The 6,754-nt window shown below is 45.8% G+C and overlaps 1 pseudogene; it reads right to left on the bottom strand.

Annotated features, from left to right (window-relative positions):
* Positions 1 to 6,013: 6,013 nt before the first annotated feature.
* LOC112621252 lies at positions 6,014 to 6,360 on the bottom strand (annotated as a pseudogene).
* Positions 6,361 to 6,754: the final 394 nt, after the last annotated feature.

Here is a 6,754-nt window from a genome sequence, read left to right as displayed (position 1 = left end):
AAAAAAATACACACGCCACCTCCAACGCCGCCGTGACCTCCGACCCCGGGCGTCCGACGGCGGCGCGGCCGGGACAAGCTTCGTCAGAAGCAGGCGGCGGAGACCAAGCTTCTGGGATGGGTCGCGTGCGTGCGGACGTGCGTGGAGTGCGTGATGGACGTTTATGGGGCTGTGTGCGGGTCTGGTGTTGTGCGCGTGCGTGTGTACGTAGTGCGTATATGTGGCTCGTAGTCAGTGTGCATCGTGTACAACGGTGTGTGCGGTGCATGTGCGTCTGTGTGCGCGTGTGTGGTGTGTGATGAGTGTGAGTGTGGGTGTGTGCATGCGTAGATGTGTAGGGAGTGCGCACACGTGTGTGCATGCTCATGTGTGTGCTGTGCGTGTGTCTGTTGATGTGCTTGTATATTAATCACTGCTGAGAAACATAATTTTGGACCAGGAGCGGTGGCTCACGCCTGTAATCCCAGCACTTTGGGAGGCCAAGGCAGGAGGATCGCTTGAGTCCTGGAGTTCCAGCACCAGCCTGGGTAACATAGGGAGACTCTGTCTCTATTTATAAATAAAATAAAATGAAAATGAAAATTTTAAAACTATAATTTTGTGCAATCACTTTGCAAAATAATTTGGTATTACGCACGCAGTACACTTAAAGATATACACATCCTCTCTTGAGAATATATTACCCTGGAGAAACAGTTGCACCTATGCACAAGTAGACAAAATAATGCTCATAGCAGCACTAATGTTTATAGCAGCAGTATGGCTCACTAAAAATTGGGGAGAAAAAGCAGATGTCCATACAGTCAAATGTAAAAATCAACTTTGACATATTCATGGTTTGGTTTGTTTTTGTAGAGACAGGGTCTCCCTATGTTACTCAAGCTGGTCTCAAACTACTCGGCCCAAGTGACCCTCCTGCCTCAGCCTCCCAAAGTTCTGGGATTACAGGTGTGAGCTGCCACGCCTGGCCCATCTTCATGTTTAATCAGATACAAAAGACCAGTGAAAATTATTTAATACAGCTCACACAATTATGGTAGTCAATTTCAGAATATATTGGCAGGGAACAAATCACAAAATGGTACACTGCTACGTTTCCATTATATAAAATTCAAAACAGGCAAGTTAATCAACATATTGTTTAGAGATGCATACATAATTGGTTGAACTGACATGAAGCACGAGAAAAAGATACATAAACTTCATGTTAAGTGTTAGGGGAATGGGATGGGGGAGGAGCACAGGGCACTTTAAAGGTAAACAAAGTTTTGTTGTTACTTTTGAGACAAGGTCTTGCTCTGTCACCCAAACTGGAGTGCAGTAGCATGATCATGGCTCAGTCCAGCCTCGGCCTCCCAAGCTGAACTGATCCTCCTGTCTCAGCCTCCTGAGTAGCTGGGACCACAGATGTGCACCACCGTGCCCAGCTAATTTTCGTGTTTTTCATAGAAATGGGGTTTCCCCCAAATTGCCCAGGCTGGTCTCAAACTCCTGGGCACAAGTGATCCGCTCACTCCCACCTCCCAAAGTGCTGGGATTACAGGCATGAGCCACCACACCAGCCATCTTTAACAGAAGTTTATCAGGTAAAGCCTGTAATGATCAACACAATGGCTCAGTTCCTTCACGGAATACCCTCTTATTTCCATGATTCTTGCCCTCTTTTGTTATCTTGCACCATTTGAATTATCTTCCTTGTTGTAATGGGTGTCACATTATCTGCAAGTGCAGGCAATATTGAATTCTGTACATAACGATGGAACCAAACTCCCTAAGAAGATGTCCCTTACCAGGCTATGACTGAATGTAATTAAAGGAGCCCCACCACCAATGGCACCATATATGGCTTAGTGATTGAGACCGTAGGAGAATGTAAAAAAGCAACCTCAAATCTTTTATCCTAGCTGCCTTGTATGGGATTTCAAAAAATTTTTTGTTTTTGTTTTGAGATGGAGTCTTGCTCTGTCACCCAGGCTGGAGTGCAGTGGCGCGATCTCGGCTCACTGCAACCTCTGCCTCCCGGGTTCAAGGGATTCTCCTGCCTCAGCCTCCCGAGTAGCTGGGATTACAGGCGCATGCCACCACATGCCTGCTAATTTTTGTATTTTTAGTACAGAAGGTGTTTTGCCACATTGGTCAGGCTGATCATGAACTCCTGGCCTCAAGTGATCCACCCACCTTGGCCTCCCAAACTGTTGGGATTACAGGCGTGAGCCCGAGTCCAGTAAAAAAAAAATAAAAAAATAAAAAAAGCTTTTTAATACAGACAAGGTCTCTCACTGTGTTGCCCAGGCTGGTTTTGAGCTTCTGGCCTCAAGCAATCCTCCTTACTCAGTTTCCCAAAGTGCTGGGATTATAGGTGTGATCTACCGTGTCCAGCTGGATTGTAAAATTCTTTTTTTAAAAAAAAAAGATTACATGGTGCAGCCACTTTTAAACAACAATCTGGCAATTTCTCAAAAAGTTAAACATAGAGTTACCATTTGAAGCCAGGCATGGTGGCTTGCACCTGTAATCCCAACACTTTGGGAGGCTGAGGCAGGAGGATCGCTTGAGCCCAGGAGTTCAAGACCAGCCTGGCCAACATGGTAAAACCCTGTCTCTACTAAAAAATAAAAATACAAAAATTAGCTGGGCATGGTGGTGGGCACCTGTAATCCTAGCTACTTGGGAAGCTGAGGCAGGAGAATCACTTGAACCTGGGAGGCAGAGGTTGCAGTGAGCTGAGACTGCGCCACTGCACACCAGCCTGGGCAACAGAGTGAGACTCCGTCTCAAAAAAAAAAAAAACCAGCTTGGAAAACATAGCAAACCCCATCTCCAATAAACAAACAAACAAACAAACAAGTTCTAAGAGATACAGCTTTATATAAAAAAAAAAAAAAGTTACTGGCCACGTGTGGTGGCTCATGCCTGTAATCCCAGCATTTTGGGAGCCCAAGGTGGGTGGATCACTTGAGGTCAGGAGTTTGAGGTCAGGAGTTTGAGACCAGCCTTGCCAACATGGTGAAACCCCGTCTGTACTAAAAATACAAAAAATTAGCCGGATGTGGTGGCGGGTGCCTGTAATCCCAGCAACTTGGGAGGCTGAGATGGGAGAGTGGCTTGAGCCCAGGAAGCAGAGGTTGCAGTGAGCCAAGATCACACCACTGCACTTCAGCCTGGGAGACAGAGCCAGACCTTGTCACAGAAAAAAAAAAAAAAAAAGGTTACCATTTGACCTCACAATTCCACTCCTGGAGAGCCAAGAGAATTGTAAACAAAAATTCCAAACAAAAAGTTGTACGGGAGTGTTCATAGCAGCATCATAATACCCAAAAAGTGGAAGCAACTCAAATGTTCATCAACTGATTAATGGATAAACAAAATGTGGCAAATTCACACAGCAGAATGGTATTCAGCCATGAAAAGGAATGAAGACATAATGCATACTACAGCATAGATGAATGTTGAACATATTATGCCAACTAAAAGAAGACAGTCACAAAAGGCCCTGTATTGGATGACTGCATGTCTATGAAAGTCCAGAATAGACACATCTATGGAACAGAAAGATTAGTGGTTGGGTTGCCTAGGGTGGGTGAGAGGCAATTGGTAAGTGGTGAAAATATTCAAAAACAGGCCGGGCGCCGTGGCTCACACCTGTAATCCCACCACTTTGCGATGACACTTGAGGTCAGGAGTTTGACACCAGCCTGGCCAACATGGTAAAACTCCATCTGTATTAAAAATACAAAAATTAGCTGGGCATGGTGGTGCATGCCTGTAATCCCAGTTACTCGAGATTAACTGGGAGGCATGAGAATCGCTTGAACCCAGGAGCCAGAGGTTGTAGTGAGCCAAGTTCATGCCATTGCACTCCTGCCTCGGCGACAGAGCAAGACTCTGTCTCAAGAAAAAAAAAATTGTGATGATGGTTGCCCAATTCTGTGATTAAACTAAAAACCACTGAAGTGTACACTTTTAATTGAGTTAATTTTATGTAGGTTAATTAGATCTAAACAAAACTTTTTTTTTTAAGGTTAAGGCTTTACAAAAGAAACAAAACCAAAACAAAAAAAGGGATAAAAACATGGGCTCTAATCATGTGGAAATCTTTAGACAGTTAATTTTTTAATGGCATGAAAAAGAAGGAAATTGACAAAGAGCCAACAAAATCTTGAGATAATTTTCTAGGAATCTGGGGTTCCCACCATGAAGTCTCCTCAAACTCCTTAGCATATACAGTTCCGAGGCTTAGAGAAATTTCAGAAAATTCTTCCGATGAACCTACAGCATTGAATGCCAAAATACCCACGTTTTTTTGTTTGTGCATTTTGAGACAGGGTCTTGTTCTCTTGCCCAGGCTGGAGTGCAGTGGCACAATCATAGCTCAGTGAAGCCTCAACCTCTCAGGTTCAAGCAATCCTCCTGTCTCAGCCTCCCAAGTAGCTAGGACTACAGATGCGTACCACCACTTCCAGCTAATGTCTTTATTTTATGCTTTGTAGAAACAGTGTCCATTGCCCAGACTGGTCTCAAACTCCCAGGCTCAAGCAACTCTCCCACCTCAGCCTCCCAAAATGCTGGGATTACAGGTGTGAGCCATCGCATCAGGCCCCCACTTTTAATATTACGTCAGTAGTCCCTTGTCCCATACTTGCAAATTTCTCTTTAACATTGAGATGGTTTGAAAATTAGAAAATAAGGCAGAGCATGGTGGCTCATGCCTATAATCTCAGCACTGAAGGAAGCTGAGGCTGGAGGATCACTTGAGGTCAAGAGTTCAAGACCAGTCTGGCCAACATGGTGAAACCCTGTCTCTACTGCAAATTCAAAAATGAGCCAGACATGGTAGCAGGAGCCTGTAATCCCAGCTACTCGGGAGGCTAAGGCAGGAGAATCGCTTGAACCCGGGAGGGGGAGGTTGCAGTGAGCCGCGATCGGGCCACACAGATCGGGAACACAGTGGAGAGTATTGCCTAGGCTTACTAATGAGCTCCTTAGGGGCAGCAGAATTGATTCAGGGCCGTATGGGGATGCCACTGTGAAAGGGATCAAAGGTAAAGTCTGGTTCAAAGTTGGAATGTGTGATTTTTAAAAATATATAATGTATATTGTGACAGTGTCTCCCTTACCCGAATGCTAATAGGGTATGGATAATAACGTCTGAATGGAAATTTCTTTCCCTGCTGAGTAAAATGAAATAAGAAATGACATGTACATCTTTCTCCAGTTGGACATGCAAAAATGAGAGCCTTTACCATTACCCAAGCCAATTCACAAAGTATGTCTGAAGCCGTATCAGAGACCTGGGCCAGGCACAGTGGTTCACGCCTGTCATCCCGGTGCTTTGGGAGGCCGAGGCGGGAGGGTCACTTGAGGCCAGGAGTTCAAGACCAGCCTGGGTAACATGGCAAAACCCCATCTCTACAAAAAATACAAAAATTAGCTGGGTGTGGTGGCGGGCGCCTGTAATCCCAGCTACTTGAAGAGCTGAAGTGAGGCTGGGCGCAGTGGTTCACACCTGTAATCCCAGCACTTTGGGAGGCTGAGGCAGGCAGATCACGAGGTCAGGAGTCCGAGACCAGCCTGACCAACATGGTGAAACCCCGTCTCTACTAAAATACAAAACTTAGCCAGGCGTGGTGGTGCACGCCTGTAATCCCAGCTACTCAGGAGGTTGAGGCAGCAGAATTGCTTGAACCTGGGAGACGGAGGTTGCAGTGAGCCGAGATTGTGCCACTGCACTCCAGCTGGGATGACAGAGGGAGACTCTGTCTCAAAAACAAAAAGAACTGAACGGGAGGACTGCTTGAGCCCAGGGAGGTCGAGACTGCAGTGAACCATGACTGCACCACTGCACTCCAGCCTGAGTGACAGAGCAAGACCCTGTCTCTTAAAAAAAAAAAAAAAGAAAGAAAAAGAAGAGCAACAAGAAATTGTTTTCCTAATTAAGGAAAAATTTTTTTGGCAATTTTATAACTTTATATGATGTATTTGACAATCAGCGATTAGTTCTCATCCACATTGTCTATAGATTTTTCAAAGTAGTAACAGGTACATAGGTAGCCAAAGTATAGAGCTTATTTGGTGAATCTTCAGCCTCATTCCGTTTTCTGGACAACCGCACACAGATACGGTATGGGATATTCCTTTGGCCCAGACAGCTTTGTTCAGCCTGGTATCAATGCGCACATCTGGAGTTCCCATCTCCTTCATGGCATATTTCAGAATTTCTTTGAGTGCCCGAGGGGCACGCTTCTTGAAGCCCACTTCATGGATGTGCTTGTGAGTGTTGATGGTGTATTCTCGGGTCACTACCTCATTGATGGAAGAATGGCCCTTTTTCTTCTCGCCACCCTTCTTTGCGGAAGCCATTCTGCCTGGTCTCGTTAACGAAATTTTTTTTTTTTTTTTTTTTGAGACGGAGTCTCGCTCTGTCGCCCAGGCTGGAGTGCAGTGGCGCGATCTCCACTCACTACAAGCTCCGCCTCCCGGGTTCACGCCATTCTCCTGCCTCAGCCTCCCAAGTAGCTGGGACTACAGGCGCCCGCCACCATGCGCGGCTAATTTTTGTATTTTTAGTAGAGACGGGGTTTCACGGTGTTAGCCAGGATGGTCTCGATCTCCTGACCTTGTGATCCGCCCGTCTCGGCCTCCCAAAGTGCTGGGATTACAGGCGTCTGCCGCCGCGCCTGGCCTCGTTAACGAAATATTAATGCAGGTATATTACGAATAGAACGTATATACAAGTAGTAGGCACAAACTCACT

This window comes from Theropithecus gelada, chromosome 3 (genome assembly GCF_003255815.1).
Source record: "Theropithecus gelada isolate Dixy chromosome 3, Tgel_1.0, whole genome shotgun sequence".
NCBI classification, from domain to species: Eukaryota; Metazoa; Chordata; class Mammalia; order Primates; family Cercopithecidae; genus Theropithecus; species Theropithecus gelada.
Note: the sequence above shows the minus strand (reverse complement) of the source record. Positions and strands in the feature narration are given on the sequence as shown.